Here is a 17,682-nt window from a genome sequence, read left to right as displayed (position 1 = left end):
ACCACTATACGGGCACCAATCTTTGGAGGGGGGAGCAAGGGGACATAAGACCTTAATTCCTGGTGAGGTTAAACTTGGTTTATATGCTTACCTCTGACTAAAATGCCTGAATAGGGCTGATGTTAAACTGATAGTCACAAACCAATGAGGTGCACACTGTGTTCATCCCCAGGCACACACTGCTCCCAACCGAACCCCATTTCAGCTGGGAAGTATTTCCTGACTTATACTTACCGCTACTTTTTTTCATTTCTTTGAGACTTCCAGTGATGCCATTCCGAGGGGAGGATATTCTGGAAGACAGAAAAAACTAATATGGATTACTAATAGACCGGCACATCCTGACCTATACTTTCAACAATCTCTTTTTCTATATGCCAAATTATAATATACAGAAAAATTAATTACATCCAGCTTCTGTGTTTATTATCCGCCCAGCCACCCAACAGTCACCCAAATCTGATATAGGTGTGTTTAACACTTGATACATGTAGTAAGTCTATTCAGGTGCAGAATACCTTGAACAAAGCCCCCATGCTCTTTTTGATCTCCTTGGTGTTGGTAGATCTTCTTTAGTGTACCTAATACAGCGTGACTCTGTCTCCTCAACAGTTGTTTGCAGTATGCGGTTTACTGATACACTCGATCTCAGTTTTCAGTGACCATAGTTTCTTGGCCATTCAGCATTGCAGATGACTCTTCTTGTTCCAGCAATTATTCCTCCACCCAGATCTTCTAGTTGTTCTGGTGCTGTCTCAACTGCTTTTTCAGGTTCAGCTTTTGTTTCTTCTTCTTCTTTAGATACAACAATGCAACTTTGTGTAGTTACAGGAACCCGGATTGGTGCTGCTGCTTGTCGTTCTTCACCACTCTCTCCTCCTGGCTGTTGTCTCTCTTGCTGTATCACTCCTTGTTCCTGTTAAAGCATGTGACTGTTCTGTCACTAGTGCTTTTGGTTCTGGTTCATAGAACAGTATTTCTTCATATGGATTTCTTACTCTTCGAGTGTGCAACACATGAACTCAGTTTGGTACTTCGGCACACTTAACTGCAGTGTTCATTATGAGGGAGTTCTTGTAGGGGCCTTTCCATCTCAGTTCCACACAAGTCTTCCACATGTGTTTCTTGACAACTACCCAATTGCAGGGTTTGAGGTCATGGAACTGCTCTTCATGCAGGTTTTAATGTAGCAGCTACAACTTAGTGAGAGGATGAACGTACCACACCAGTCAACCCTTTGCAGTACTCAAGTATAATTTTATATGTAATGTTTCAAAAAAGCGTTTGCAAGCACAATAGGCAATGTCATTGCACACCCTATCAATATCATGTGAGGAGATAACCCAGTCTTTCTTTCAGGAATGTTCCAGGGATTTACCAACTCCAAAGGCAAAGCATCAGACCATTTCATTGAAGTGGATGCCAATGTGGACTCTATTGTTCCGTTGAGCTTTTCAACTATTCCCGATGCCTCTGGTTGATAGCCACAATGTAATCTCTGCTCAATCTGTAATGCTGCACAAATCATTGTTAGGATCTCATTATCAAAATGAGTCTCACGATCTGTCTCTATAGAAACCAGTAAGCTGTTCCTAGGTATTAACTCATGCAACAACAGGTAAGCTACAGTGAGACTGTCATTTTTCTGTGTTGGGTAGGCTTCCACCCATCAAGAGAAAATGCACCAGAACATATCTCAACCCGCTGCAAACAGTCATCTTGATATCTTCCATTTGCATCCTGTTGAAGGAACCACCTGATCTCCATACATTATTCAATGTTACTGATGTTCTTTTCCCTATGTTCATTTGTTGGCATGTCACACTTCAATGGCATAATTCCTCTGCAAGCATACTAATCTATGATTACATTAATTCTGTCTGAACAGCCTCACAATTGCATCTCTCTCTAAGTATGTTGAACCATGGAAAACTCTGGTCATGGAAAATATTGAGCTGTCTGGAAACACTGTCCTTCCATATGCTGACATCCAAATGTCATATGTATTTTTCTCACATTCTGCTCTGATACAACCTTGCCATTCTGTTTCTAAAATGTTTTCCTGCAATTCTTTAAGTTTTTTTTCTTTCATGTATCAGCTAGTGACAACGTCAAAAAAACAGTGTCTTCTTCCAACTCATTTGTGTAAGCCCCATTAACTGTGCAGGCCACAAGTGTACAATATTCTGCAACTTCATGAGCATATCTGTTTCCGATTGTGACATACCTTTTGCCACTCCTGTGATCTGCACATTTAACCACTGCCACTTCTGCCTGAAACTGTAGATTTTGTACATAATCATCATTTCATATTAGGGTTCCCGAAAAGGTCATGAAACCTCTTTGTGACCATAACTGACCAAAATCATGGACCACACCAAAGCCATTCTGATTATCTGTAAATATAATCACTCTTAATTGGGCACTTCAAAGCCATGTAGCTTCTAAATTTTCTTGAATAGTGCAGACAGCCTTTGCAGGTCTCAGGGTACCTTCATGATTTTTCAAACATGAACCATACACCATATGACATATTCAGGCTCAATTAAGGGTTCATCTTTTATTGATAGAATTGACAAGCTTCATATGTCCGTGACATCTAGACAATCATTCACAACATTATCACTGAAATCCTCATTTACAGGTAACAGTGTTGAAGGGTTTAGAATCTGACATCTCTTTTAAATCGCATGTTCCTTTGAAACTAACTGCTGCTTATTCCTAGTGAGCCTATTGTTAGTCATGTACTGAGTTTTCGTTCTGGTAAAAAAAATCTCTGCAGAGTGAGGGACTATAACTATTAAAGGATTCCCCATAACTATACTCTCAAATCTTTCCCTGCTGACTCCAACCAAGACAGTCATGAGGCTAAAGGGTCCAAGGTGGTTGAAAATAAGCCTCAGGTTCTTGTGAATCTCCATGCATCTGAGCAAATACCAAGAGAGCATAGCCCTCCATCTCAAGGCAAAACAATGTAAACATCTTACTGTAATCAGGAAATGGATCAGGAACATCTTTTTATGTTAGCCTCAGTAAAGGCATAGCCACTAGGAATATTGCGGTATCCACTGTTTATAGTAGTAAACCAGTCCCAAAAACATTCTGACTTCTCTTTGAGTTATTGGTGGCCTCATTTTCAAAATGTCCTCCACTCTCTCTGGTGACTCCTTTCTCGCTCCTTTCTCAATTATATATCCCAAATATTGGACTTCTTTTTGACAATATTTCAGTTTACCTGAGGACACTTTATGTGCATTGTCCGCAAAGTGATTTAAAAGGGCTATTGTATCCTGTCTGCAAGCTTCTCCTGTATCGGATACCACAGGTATGTCATCAATGTATTGCACAAGAACTGATCTGTAAGGCATCTACAGGAGCTCCAGATTCATTTCAAGATCTTGTTAAAAATGGATGCGCTCTCTGCATACCCCTGTGGATATCGGCACCATGCCAAACATCTCCATCTGAACACAAAGGAGAAGAGGTACTGGCTATCCTCATGCAATGGAATAGCAGAGAAAGCCTGATACAAGTGGACTACCACTTACCACTCAGCAGTACATGAAATTTAAAAAATAATGGTGGCTGGATTCGGTACCACGGGACAACATGGAACAGCAATGTTGTTCATATTTTGGAGGTTCTGCACAATCTGATATTTACCAATGGGTTTTTGTACACCCATGATTAGAGAGCTACAAGGGCTTCCAACAATTTCTCTCAAAATTTCTTTTCTCAGCATGTCTTTATTCACAGGAGTAATTCCTGTAATTGTTTCTAGAGTCAATTAATTTGGTGATTTTTTCAGATACAAAACGTTAGGTTTCACTTTGATTTTGACAGATTCTACACCTTTATTAGTCCCATATCTTTTTCTGTGAAATCACATACTTATTGGTTTACTGTTTCTTTTAAAACAGGAGGCAGGAATTTCACTGTCATCAATGGATACAATACCACAGCTGTTTATTGTTGGGTCATTTTAGACTCCACACCTTCATCATGTGTCCGGAACTCAACGTCAACTGGTGTAGAGTAAATAGTGCAATTTAACTTGTACAATAAATCTCCCCCTAACAGGGTTACAACATTAGCACCTTCGACGAAAAACTGATGGTTTTCTTCAAACAAACCTATTTTTAAACTCTGAAACTGGATTAGTAATCAATTTATATGAAACTTCTACAACTTGGATCTTCTTTCTCGAGAGCAATAGGTCCGGGACTTCTGCTGAGCTAACAGTGGATCTGGTAGCACCTGCCGCAATTGAAAATTACACTTAGTGGCCATAAACTTCTTTTTCTACAAATGGTCCACTCTGGTCTACCTCCAATACTGCTCAAAGCACCTACTCTCCCCCTCCCCCCCTCAGGCACCATCATAGGGAATTGTAAGGGCCAAAACTGTCATTGTCTAGCATTAGGAATTTGTTGAATTCTGTTCTGATTCTGAAATGGATTTAGATTTGCTTTGGGCATCTGATTTAGATTCAATCTGGGGTTTCCTAAATTTTGTGGGACCATCTCGGTTTGTAGAACCTACATCTTTGGAAACTGTTTTTGCATTGGAATTTGCATGTGCATTTCCATTTGAACAATTCCATTCATTCAATCTGATTAAATCTACACTTAAACATCCAATTGCCAATCGCAAGGGGACATTTTCTTCAGTGTTGTGACATCTGCCTAGGAATTCGGATCCACCAGAACACCCCTATCCCATGAAACACCAACTTCTCCTTGAGAACATTGTGCTCCAGCTTGTAAACCAACACCTTGCATACCACCAACATTTCCTGCAAATTACTGATTCCGAAAACCTTGCTGAGCAGGCTTCGCCTGAGCTAACATACATTTCCCATTAAGCTTTTTCTGCTTCATCTCTTGTTCATCACTGCAATAATTTACATATCTCAGAATTTCATTCAACGACTTTTCTTGCTAGCAAATCACACTCTGTTTTATATGTATACTGATGTCTGGCCTTAACCCAATAACAAACTCAGATACGAAAAATCCCATATCACTGGATTCAGGATACTCCCTTCTACTGTGCTGTTGAAACACCCGAAGCAACTGCTCCTAGTAATCATGCCCTGACTCTTTTAGCTCAGAGGTGGTTTTAACCTTTACTCAATCAATACTTTTGGAGGAACCTTGCCTTTCAGAAAATATGATCACTGTTTCGTATTTCTCCATAACCTCAGTATGTGGTGCATTAGTGTGAGAATCTCTTGCTGTCTCTGCTTGCTTCCATTGTACAGCAACTTTACATTCTGCCTATAAATCATTCAGCACCACAATGTTAAAAATGTATTCAAATCAATCCACAACACGTTTGAAATTTTAACAAATCTGCCAACTTGTGTGTACCACTGTACAGGCCTGTCTCTCAATTTTTGCAAATTATTTTTAAATGCTGCAAGATCTCCTTTACTCCTTTGCTTCAAGGAACCTGAACATGTGCTCCTCTCTGTATTTCTCTAAAAGGACACGCCAATGCTTCTCCTTCATCTAGAGAACCTGTCAGTGGTTTGTAAGGGACTTCTTCTATCTCTTATTGTTTTCTCTTTCTTTTTAGTCTTCTTTGCCCATTTATTCTCCAATTTCTCATAATCACCCCATCAACAAAGGCATTTTACTAATTCAGTGATGTGTAATCGAATTCCTGAAGAATGCCTTATCTCATAAGATTCATCATCCAATTATACCCTGAAACTATTCCAAAATGGAATACTTTTTGAAATATCGACTTCCTATTTTCTGGGCAAATCTGTCAATTTATTATGTGCGACTGCTGCACATCTAGTAATTTCTTTAGACAAATAAATCCGTTCCTTTTCTTTGTACTGATTCACATGTTCAAGTTCAAAACAATCTCTGATTGTTTCTTCCAATTCTATTTTTAATGATCTCTCATTTTCTTTCATTTGTGTAATGATAACCTGACTTTCTCTCTTTTTATTCTCAGCCATCTCCAAACCATGGAATTTTTTTATTAACTGATCGATTAATTAAAAACTTTACAGAAAAAACAACATCGATTTGGGTGCATAGTGCAATTGCCAATATTACTCATATTTCATTTATACTTAAATTCATTGATACGGAACGTTAAAAAATCCATGGACTTGATAGTTCTGAGTAGCTGGTTGGGACCCCTTAGTGCCTGTTGGGGGCCACCCTGATTGCCCCGGCATCAATTAGCATGTCATTTGAATGGCATTCCCCAGTTATCTAGTTTCCACCATAGCCTTGGCAAGTGCACATTGTCAAAAGCTGTGCCGTAGTCGATAAAACGGTACAAAAGGGGGTGAAACAGCAGAATAGTGGTACGCTTTAATTCTTCACCACCTGAGCAGATAAGTGAGTTAGCGCTATGATGTTGTCCAAAGTCGACGACTGTGACCTGAAGCTGGACTGATAGAAATGGAGGATGTCTTTTTCTTTTAGAGAGAAAGTGTCCCTACGATGGTTGGGAACACCCTGGTTGTTACTGATACCCCTCACACACGAACAGGCCCCTTGGTGTCATGCTTCATCATTGGGGTCCTCGCTCCCCTCTACTGGATGCGGCGTGCTGCGACCTACGGTTGCGTGGGAGCACTTATGACAGCTATGTGTGGTGTAAGTGAGGAATTCCTTATGTGAGTGCAGTGGTGGGGTTCTTTAGTGGGTGATGTTAAAAAGTGCCTGGCTCTTGGGGTGTTACAAAAAACTTTATTTGCCCCCCGGGCTGATACTATTAAAATGGTGAGATGGTGGTAATGGCGTAAACTATGTGGGCCACCTCCTATGTGTATGTGAACATGTTTGGGTGTAAAAACACCTTCTTCAGGACTGGGGTACACAAAACCCCACCTAACTCATGTTTTTCTACTTTTTCAGAATGTATTTACTAAAAAAGTGAGATTTACAAGTGCAGGTAATACAATGTACCTACTGGATAACCGCTATTTAGCTGACCTGTAAAGGAAAGGGACAACCTTTTTTTTCAGGTGGTCCATTCCTTAAAATACCATAGGTATAGTGACCCGTGGATACAGTCAGAAAGAGTGCGGCTCGGATTACTAGACACGTTGGTGTTATTCCACACATGAAAACGTGCCGTTGTGAATATTTCAAGAAAAGACACTTACTAGACAAGCACACATAGAACATAAATCACACACCCTAATTTTAGGTGAATTTTGGGTTGTCATTAGGTTCTGTGGTTAGAGTAGACTATATACATATCGGGAAAACTCTGTGAGAGTCTAACATACTGTTTTTTCAGGAGTCTGTTGCCCCATGAGACCGTGAGAACGTAGGGGTTCCTCGCGCTTCCTTGCTTCCTTTGAGGAATGAAGAGATTTACTGCTTTGCCCAGTACTCACATGTTCTTAGAGGTGGTAGTTTGGTTTGCGGTTGTCATACTCACGAGTCTCTGAGGAGAATCCCTCTTGGCTGCCCCTTACGCCGGCTCTGTTGGTTGTGCCGAGGTGCTGCCAAAAGCTCTTTTATACCGCTAGGGACATGCTAATTATTGAATAATTGGCAATTGAGTTTACCGGATATGTCCGTATTTGGTTTCCCGGTCATTATGCCCATCTCATCGCTCCTGCCTTGTCTGCACATGCGCGCCCATAGGAAACGGGGTGCGCATGCGTGTTCTGGTCAGAAGCTCTCAGTGCAATCGCGCATGCCTGGAATGTTTGTTACTGACACTGATCTAACTACCGTTGGTAAAATGATCGTGCCTGCTTGTATGGTTCAATTTTGGTCCTGATACATCGGGTTTATCCAATGTCAATAAAGTTGTCACCAGAGTTTTTTACTCTCTTAACTATGAGGCATGCTAATAGAAAACCGGCTGAGTGTTAGTCGGTTAAGGTAAATAAAGCCCTCCTATTGATTTAACTACTCGATTTTCATGGTTACTACGGAATGTCAGTTCTAGGGTAGAACTCAGCTTATTTTTAAAAAAAAGGGGGCAGTTTGTTTTAAAAAAAAGGGGGCCCAATTACAGTATATCTAGCTCAGTAAGGTAGGTATTTCTTCTCCCATGTATGTGGCTCACGTGTTAAGTTGGCCCCAGGGGATGTCATCGTTCAGACCCGAGATATGGGTCCCGAGGCGGAACACCCAACGTTGTTCTTTCTCAAAGAGACCCTGTTCAGAGGGTAATTGTTCAATTACCGTCCACTTGATGTCATTGACTCTGTGCTGCATCTCCAGTCTTAATCTTAGTGGTACTCTTTTTGCAGTGGATGTTGCTCTTGTGTTCATTAAGTCGTGTTTTCACGGCTCTGGTGGTCATGCCAATGTATTCGAGGTTGCAGGGGCATACAATCATGTAGACAACGTTCTTGCTGATGCAATTCGTCAATTTTCGCTGCTCCCACTTTGTTCCATTAGCAAAAGTCAGCTGCTTGCTTTTTCTGGTCAGGTGACAGCTTGCGCAGTTGCCACATGGAAAATGCCCTTGTACTCCATGTATTGAAAGTTGTTGCTGTTGCTGTTTTGGGCGGTTGTGGACCCATCACAAAACAAACAAGACAAATATGCGTTAGCACGTACAGCTCCCATTCAAACGTTAATAAATCTTCAAGAGTCTGTGTCAGCATACCCATATGGTCTTTCATAGTGGTCTGAGCAGGATTGATGTAACAATTTATTATCAGGAGGTGGAACGGATAGGAATTTAAGTTCAGGCATCCAATTATTAAGACTTGTATCCCTGGGGTGGTAGATTGAATTTCTATGACCACAAAACTACAGGCATGTTTTATAAAGAATGACAATCCATCAGATGGACGACCAAAGATGTTCCTGTTGGTTGCTGGTACGTGATATTTTTAGTACCCTGCCAATGGGGTGCTAGACAGAGCCCATGTCTCTTGGAAGCATAATATGTCGCCCTTCTCTAGAAACTACTTTGTATTATCTCATTTGTGATTTTACTGATCCCTGTGATGTTCCAGGAGATTATAGTCAGTAGCTGCTAAGTCGGATTTGCTCCCCTTGGTTCGAATGTCTGACATATTGGAAAGAGGCGACCACTCGGTCCCCCCGAACGTATGGTTGGGTGCCTCGATCCCCTGGGAAACCATTTTGGGCGGGGGGCGTGACTCGGCTGGTATGCCCGAAGTGGCGTAGCCGGGGCGCGCCTTCTCCCGCCCAAGAGGGGTTGTCCTAGACACCTACACAGAAGACCACGCCCAGTAGGCATACAGGAGGAGGGTACACACCCTCCCGCAGAAGAATAAATAGAGCGGGAATCCGAAGAAGCGTCCTCTTGTTCCTGTGCTCGGAAGGCTGCACCCACTCGTTGCTCGTGAGCCCTCGACGGAACAAGCAGCAATTTTGAGAATTTGTAAACTTGTTGTTTCTCTTTCAGTTATCTGGAGTACGAAGGATCCAGGACCTCGTTGATCGACTAGGAGCAGAATACTCAAAACCATGGCAGGCAATAAAGCAGGAAAGGGTTCCGAGACGGATAAAGTATTACGCCTATTGTCGAACCGGATGGCTTGCATGGACCAAAAACTCGGAAAGGTCCAATCGATCGATCGAGGTTTGGCGGAGGTCAAAAAACAGCTGGCGGCACTGAGCAACTCGGGTCACCCTAAGAAGTTAATAGGCCCGGCCTTGCCGGGAGTCGTCCCCGAGGGTAGAGGGAAACGGGTCAAGAAGAGGGCGGTTTTGGGGGAGGTCCCGGATCCAGTGGTACCCCCAGTCGCCCCGTCACGCCAGCAGACAACCCGGTACCAAACCCGGATATAGGTCTGCCGATCCCGGTTGTGATTACTCCCGCTAATGACGAGGAGATGCCTCCCGAATTGGCCATCCAGTTGGCAGCGGTGTTGCCATGGCTCAAGAAAAAAGCAGGGGGGCAGTGGCCCCGGGAGACCCAGCCGAGGAGGCCAGACTAATGATCGAGCAATTGCGGCGGTCAAGAGAGGCCGCAACGGCGATTGTTCCTCTTGTTTCCCCACAGGTGGCACCGGTAGGACCTGCAGTTGGTAGCGAGAAGACGGCGGGAACAACGGCCGAACCTGGTAAGCTCGCATTGCCAATGGCAGGGGAGGGTTCATTACCCTCGAGGCGGGAGAAGGTTGCACAGCACATCCCTATGGCCACAAAAGAATTAATATGGGTAGACAAATATGTTAACATGTTTTCATTATTGACTGACCATCGCGAGATGGAATATGCTAAAACGCAGAAGGATTTATGGCACCCGAGCGTCTGGCGCGCAAAGATGGCGGAGTTCAGGGTGGATGAGACAGTAACGAACTGGGTTAAGGCCTTTTCTATATTTACTGCAATCATGGGGGAACGAAAACCCGAGCTAATGACTGAGTTAACTTGCTATCAAAATCGTATTATGGATTTTTATTCAATGTATGAGGGGGATGAATGGAAAGGTTATGATATGAAATTCCGGAAAGCGAAAGAATTCGATGCTACTTTGACTTGGGATTGCCTGGACTCGGTGTCATGGCACAAACAGCTCTTGCCAGGGGCGGCAGGTACGTCCTCGCCAGGCGGGAGCGGGTCAGGGTTTGTCGGCCAAAAGCCCACTGTGCCCTTTCGAGGGGGCGCCGGTGGGGATTCCCAGCCCAAGACCGGCGGGAATGGCGGCAAGCGTGGGGTTTGTTGGGGCTTCAATCGAGGCACCTGTAACAGACCGCAGGGAACATGTAGGTTCAAGCATGCGTGTGCGGGCTGTGAGAATTCCTCACACCCGGAAAGTACCTGTAGATCTAAAAACAGCGGGACGGGAGGTAAAGGAGGGTCTAAGAAGGAGTGAGGTAGGACGTTGTGACCGATTGCCTACACCCGTTGATATCATGGCTCTGACTCCTTGGTTGAACAAATACCCTGATCATGTATCCGCTGGGGTGTTGAGGAAGGGATTCTTACATGGCTTCCACATCCCGGCGGGGAATTTTCGGGGGGACTCCTTTTGTAAAAACCAGCTATCGGTACGGCACAACCCAAGTGTGGCAGAGAAGAAAATTGCGAAAGAAGTCAGCTTAGGGTGGGTGGCAGGGCCTTTTCATCGCCCGCCGGTGGCGGAGTTCATATGTTCCCCGTTAGGGGTTGTCCCGAAGAAAGACCCTGGGGAGTTTAGACTTATTCATAACCTGTCTGCTCCAAGGGGTTCCTCGGTGAACGAAGCCATTGACCCAGAAGTTTGTTCTGTGCGGTACGCATCGTTCGATGATGCCGTGGCCATGTTAAATCGCCTGGGCTCCGGGGCGCTGATGGCGAAATCAGATATCGAATCAGCGTCCCGGTACACCCACAGGATCAGCGCTTGCTAGGTTTTGCATTTCAAGGGAGTTATTACATGGATAAATGCATGCCTATGGGTTGCTCCATTTCTTGTGCTTATTTTTAAATGTTCAGCTGTTTTTTAGAGTGGGCATTCACCGAGGCCACAGGGCATGAGCATGTTATGCACTATCTGGACGACTTCCTGTTCTTGGGAGCACCCGGCGATACGAAATGTGCGCAGGCGCTGCAGGACTTCTGCATCCTCATGGGGGATTTCGGAGTCCCATTGGCACCAGGTAAGACGGTTGGACCATCTACTTCACTGGAGTTTCTGGGAATTGAGCTCGATTCTGTGGAGGGATGTTTCCGTTTACCGATGGAAAAGGTGGCCAAGTTTAGGGCTTCCTTGACAAAATGCCTGGGCAAGGAGAAGGTGACCCTGCACCAGTTACAGCAAACAGTGGGTCAGCGTAACTTTGCCTTGAGGGTGATACAAATGGCCCGCCCCTTCTCACGCTCTATTGCACAAGCTATGGTTGGTCTCAAGGAGGGACACCACCGTACGAGACTGTCGGCAGAGGTTCGCCAGGATATGCGCATTTGATTGGCATTTCTGGCGGACTTCAACGGTCGAGTTGTGTGGAACAAGCCACCAGCGTCTTCAGACGAACTAGGTCTATGGACTGACTCAGCTGGGAGCGTGGGTTTTGGCGCCATCTTTGGTAACCGATGGTCGGCGCAAACATGGCCGGCGTGGTGGCACTCCAGTGGTCTCACAGGTAACATTGGGTTCTTGGAGTTATTCCCCATTTGGGTTGCTCTGATGGCATGGCCAGACGATTTCAGGGACCGCTCAGTGGTGTTTTGGTCTGATAATATGACTGTGGTCGAGTGCATTAACCAACAGGCAGCCCGCTGCAAGTGGATCTTGAGATTGTTGAAAGAAATTGTACTACTTTGCATGAGATTGAATGTACAGTTCAGGGCGAAACATGTGCCAGGCGTACTGAATCATGCAGCTGATGCACTCTCTCGTTCACATATGCAGGCGTTCAGGGGCTATCTACTGACAGCGGACCTAGTGGCGGCACCATTCCCCGAAGCGCTATGGCTAATCGGTGCCCCGGATTACAAGACCTCATGGCAGCAAGCTTAGCCCCCAGGACGAGGAAGGCATACGAAGGAGCGTTTCGTTCCTACTGCACATTTTTGGGTCCAACAGGGAGACAAAGCTGGGGTCAGGAGGAATCCTTCCTGGGGTTCCTGGTAGCGCTGCACAGAGAAGGCCGATCAGCGGCAACGGCCAGTAGGCATAGGGCGGCCATTTCATTCATGGCACAGGTGCATGGCATAAAAGACCCGACGGGTTCCTTTTTGGTTAAGAAAGCCCTTCGCGGCTGGCAGCGCCTCGAGGGTCGCAAGCAAGATACGAGGCGCCCGATTGGCTTGGACAGATTGTCTCTGCTTTTAGCAAAGCTGGATGAGACGTGCTCCTCCCATTTCGAAGCAGTTCTGTTCCGGGCAGCTTTCGCATTGGCATTCCATGGGGCTATGCGGGTGAGTGAACTTGTCGCAAGGAACAAGAAAGATGTTGAGGGAGGCTTGAGCAGGGATCACGTCCAAATTAGGGGTGATTCAATGGTGGTTTCGATAGCCAGGTCCAAGACTGACCAGGGAGCTATGGGAAATAGTGTTATCGTGCAGCGCGCGCGAGGGACCCCCACGTGCCCAATAAAGTGTATAGAGGAATACTTAGCACTGAGGGCGGCTACATGGGGGGGGGTTTGCTGAGGCACAAGGATGGCACCCCACTAACGAGATTTCAGTTCCAGAGGGTGCTAGCACTGACAATCGCTGCTGCGGGCATGGGCCCGTGCGATTTTGGGACCCACTCCTTTAGGATAGGGGCTGCCACTGAGGCTGCAGCCAGGGGTCAGAGTGCGGAGGAAGTAAAACAGTTGGGACGTTGGTCCTCGAATTGCTTCAAAAGGTATGTGCGATTGCACATGTTGTAGAGATCAATTGACATGCACTCACGCTTCTTGTCTTTTGTTTGAATTACAGTTTCGCGAGCCTGTCACGCGGGGCGGAATTTGCAGTCGACCCAGCACCAGGAGACCAGCGGTCAAGGATCACCGACTGGGGAGAGAGTGGTATGGGTCGTGGGCCACTCATATGTGAGGCGCGCCGGGGACGTATTCAAGGCAGGTGACGCAACTCACGCAGCTGGGGAATACCGGTACAGAGTGGCCTTCCATGGGAAGGGCGGGCTCTGTTTTGACCAATTCGGATCATTTTTTGAGGGTCTTTTAGGGCGGCAAAGGTCACCGCCATCTGTAGTCATAGTACACCTGGGGGGCAACGACTTGGTGACACTGGGTAGACGAGTGTTATTGGAACACATTTTGTCGGCTGTTAGCTGGTTGGCTAAAAGAGTCCCGGGGTGCACGATTGCCTGGTCCCACATGATTCCAAGGAAGGTATGGCGGGGGGGCCTTTCAGTGTCAGCACTGAACCATTCAGTGAAAAGGGTTAATAATAAAATTGGTAAATTGTTCCGCTCTTCGCAGTTACATAGCATTCCTCATGGGTGTATTCGGGGCGATCACATGTATCTGAACGATGGGGTTCACCTGTCCAGGGAGGGGAATGACTTACTCATAGGAGACTTCATAGCGTGGCTAAGGGGTTTGAGGAAGCATGACCTTTAGGAGGAGTAGGGGGGGCCGGATAGTCGGTCAACTATCCGGCCTGTGGCGGTAAGGTCATGATCGGTGAGCAGTAATTTCAAGGTCCCTAGAGGGGGGCGCCACCCAGAATGGATGGGAGCGCCCGGGGGGAGGCGGCCATTGGCCCCTTCCACTGGGAGGCGGCACCCACTAAGGATGGGTCGCCTAGGGGGAGATGGCCATAGGCCCCTCCCAGGGGGGGAGGCGGCTAGACGCCCCTCCTACTAATTTCCCGGGGGCCGGATATCCGCAACGGTGGATAGAGAGTGTGGGGATGGGGGGGAGTCCACGCTGTCCTTCCTACAGATACCTCACACGGGAACTCGGACGACCTTTAAGATGGCGTCGAGTGGAAAGGGGGCCCCCACCACGACAAGGGAAGTTACAGTTGGCAATGAGGGTAGAGTCCTCTGCGCATGCGCCACTCACACCGTGAGGGCGAGATTTTGGTAGTAGGGATCTGACACCGGTTAAGACCTTGCCGTTGGCCCTTAATGCTAGTATGTACAATTTTAATTTAGAATGTATGCATTTTCAGGATGTTAGACTCGGCTAGGAAACCTTTGTATTAGAGATCTGTTAAGGTTAGCCAAAGTACATGTCTTCATCGAAATGTAATAAATGTAAAATTGTACATAATGATGAAACTTTTATTTAATATTTTAAATTTTGTTTCATATTTTAATAAATACGGCCGAGAGGGTGACTCCCTCCCGCCTTCCAAAAGTTCAAACCAGTGTCCGACTTCTCCCATCCTTGGGGATTGGTGTTGGGAGGGGGTGGCAGGCATCCCGGCCATATGGAAAGGGGCGACCACTCGGTCCCCCCGAACGTATGGTTGGATGCCTCGATCCCCCCGGGAAACCATTTTGGGCGGGGGGCGTGGCTCGGCTGGTATGCCCGAAGTGGCATAGCCGGGGCGCGCCTTCTCCCGCCCAAGAGGGGTTGTCCTAGACACCTACACAGAAGACCACGCCCAGTAGGCGTACAGGAGGAGGGTACACGCCCTCCCGCAGAAGAATAAATAGAGCGGGAATCCGAAGAAGCGTCCTCTTGTTCCTGTGCTCGGAAGGCTGCACCCACTCATTGCTCGTGAGCCCTCGACGGAACAAGCAGCAATTTTGACCCACCCACCAGCCCCTTATGGCAATGTTTGTGTAAATAAAGTGTTGCTGAGAAATAGGAGTATAGGCCTTTTTTCCTTTGTAGAAAAAGTAAAGGATTGTTTAGGATAAGGATGTGACTTCTGCATGTAAGAGAATGTTTTCTTTGTAGGAGAGAGCAGTTGATGACACATCGATGCTATGTCAGAATTTTTCTTTCCTTAGTAGGTAAACAACTGTCGTATTTATTTTTGGTCGGGCGGTAAGGTCATGATCGGTGAGCAGTAATTTCAAGGTCCCTAGAGGGGGGCGCCACCCAGAATGGATGGGAGCGCCCGGGGGGAGGCGGCCATTGGCCCCTTCCACGGGGAGGCGGCACCCACTAAGGATGGGTCGCCTAGGGGGAGACGGCCATAGGCCCCTCCCAGGGGGGGAGGCGGCTAGATGCCCCTCCTACTAATTTCCCGGGGGCCGGATATCCGCGACGGCGGATAGAGAGTGTGGGGATGAGGGGAGTCCACGCTGTCCTTCCTACAGATACCTCACACGGGAACTCGGACGACCTTTAAGATGGCGTCGAGTGGAAAGGGGGCCCCCACCACGACAAGGGAAGTTACAGTTGGCAATGAGGGTAGAGTCCTCTGCGAATGCGCCACTCACACCGTGAGGGCGAGATTTTGGTAGTAGGGATCTGACACCGGTTAAGACCTTGCCGTTGGCCCTTAATGCTAGGATGTACAATTTTAATTTAGAATGCATGCATTTTCAGTATGTTAGACTCGGCTAGGAAACCTTTGTATTAGAGATCTGTTAAGGTTAGCCAAAGTACATGTCTTCATCGAAATGTAATAAATGTAAAATTGTACATAATGATGAAACTTTTATTTAATGTTTTAAATTTTGTTTCATATTTTAATAAATACGGCCGGGAGGGTGACTCCCTCCTGCCTTCCAAAAGTTCAAACCAGTGTCCGACTTCTCCCATCCTTGGGGATTGGTGTTGGGAGGGGGAGGCGGGCATCCCGGCCATATATCGAAAGACACAATATCGTATAACACAAATATCGAAACAAATATATCAAAATCACTATTATCGACTCCCTATACTTTACTATAAACATACAAAAATATCGGTTACACTATATCGACATACAAAAACATCGTTATCATTTATATCGACTACATATATATCGTTGGAATGAAATATCGATCACAGAAAAATACTTACACATGAACAAAAATATCGAGATCAATAATATCGTGAACAATAATATAGTGTAATGAAATATATCACCATTTTATATATATATATATACACATATATTTTACATATTATAATGTTTTTTGCTATACATTACACACTTCTTATTAAAACATACATTTTTTAAAATTATTTACAAATAATAAAACTACTCTGTAGTATCTATTATATAACCTACACTTTGTAAATATGTTATTCACCTTTTTTTCATTATATAACTTATTTACTTTTCCCTTATTTTACAACATAAAACTCACAACTAAAATTCAAAAATACAAACTAACCAATCAACACACAGCATTTTTCATATAACCAATAGCAAACTAATTACTAATTACCATCCTCTATATAAACAAGTACACACTAAACACAAACCACTTGCTAAAAGTAACGAAAGGAGAGACATCTCTGGATGAATTGCAGCACACCGACAAGAACATCAATATTATCAAGATACAATAAAAGATTTCAAGTAATTAACTCTAATAAACAAAATGTAAATAACTGCTATTATTTTAATTACTTGCTAAATATCCAATTCTCCTTTTGTTTTAGTACTACAGAACACTCTACTAATAAATAACAGATAACTGATTTCATAAAATACAGACACTACTAAAAATTTAATTATTATCTCTATATTACATTAATGTTGCAAGCTTTCAAATAAAATACTACTCATAAGTATATCCTAACTATTTTATTTTCTCTCCTAATGCTACAGAAAACTACAGACAAACAACAGCGAAGAATATCCAAAAACAAAATATACAACTAAGTAAGTATATTGTAACATTAAATTAACTTGTAAAATGTTCTAAACAAAAAGACACATTAACATTTATAACACATATCGACTTTATTTCTCCAGATCCAACTAAAGAAAACTACACTAGAAAAGAACAGAGAACGCTATTCCTATTTCTATAAATAAAATAACAAAGTAAGTATTTCTAAACTTAAATTAAACTGCTTAAAACGCCAAACATTAGCACTTGTTCTAATTATTAACAATAATCTATTTTATTTTCACAGTTAACACTACAGAAAACTATACTGACAAAATTCAGATCTCCAAAATCCGAAAACCAAAGATACAACTCACTAAGTATATTAAAGCACTAAATTAAGTGGTAAATTGTTGCAAACCTACAAACATGGTTACTTTTCTAACACATATCTACCTATTTTGTTCAGATAACACTACAATATACTCTACTAAAAAAGAACAGAACACTCTACTCAAAAACCCTACCTAATACTAAATAAGTAAGTATCTTCACAATTTTTATAACAATCCTACACTTATTAGCATCCACTTTGCT

This window comes from Lissotriton vulgaris, chromosome 1_1, assembly GCF_964263255.1.
Source record: "Lissotriton vulgaris chromosome 1_1, aLisVul1.2, whole genome shotgun sequence".
In the NCBI taxonomy this organism is placed as follows: Eukaryota; Metazoa; Chordata; class Amphibia; order Caudata; family Salamandridae; genus Lissotriton; species Lissotriton vulgaris.
The sequence above is the reverse complement of the archived record's forward strand: the minus strand, read 5'-3'. Positions refer to the sequence as shown.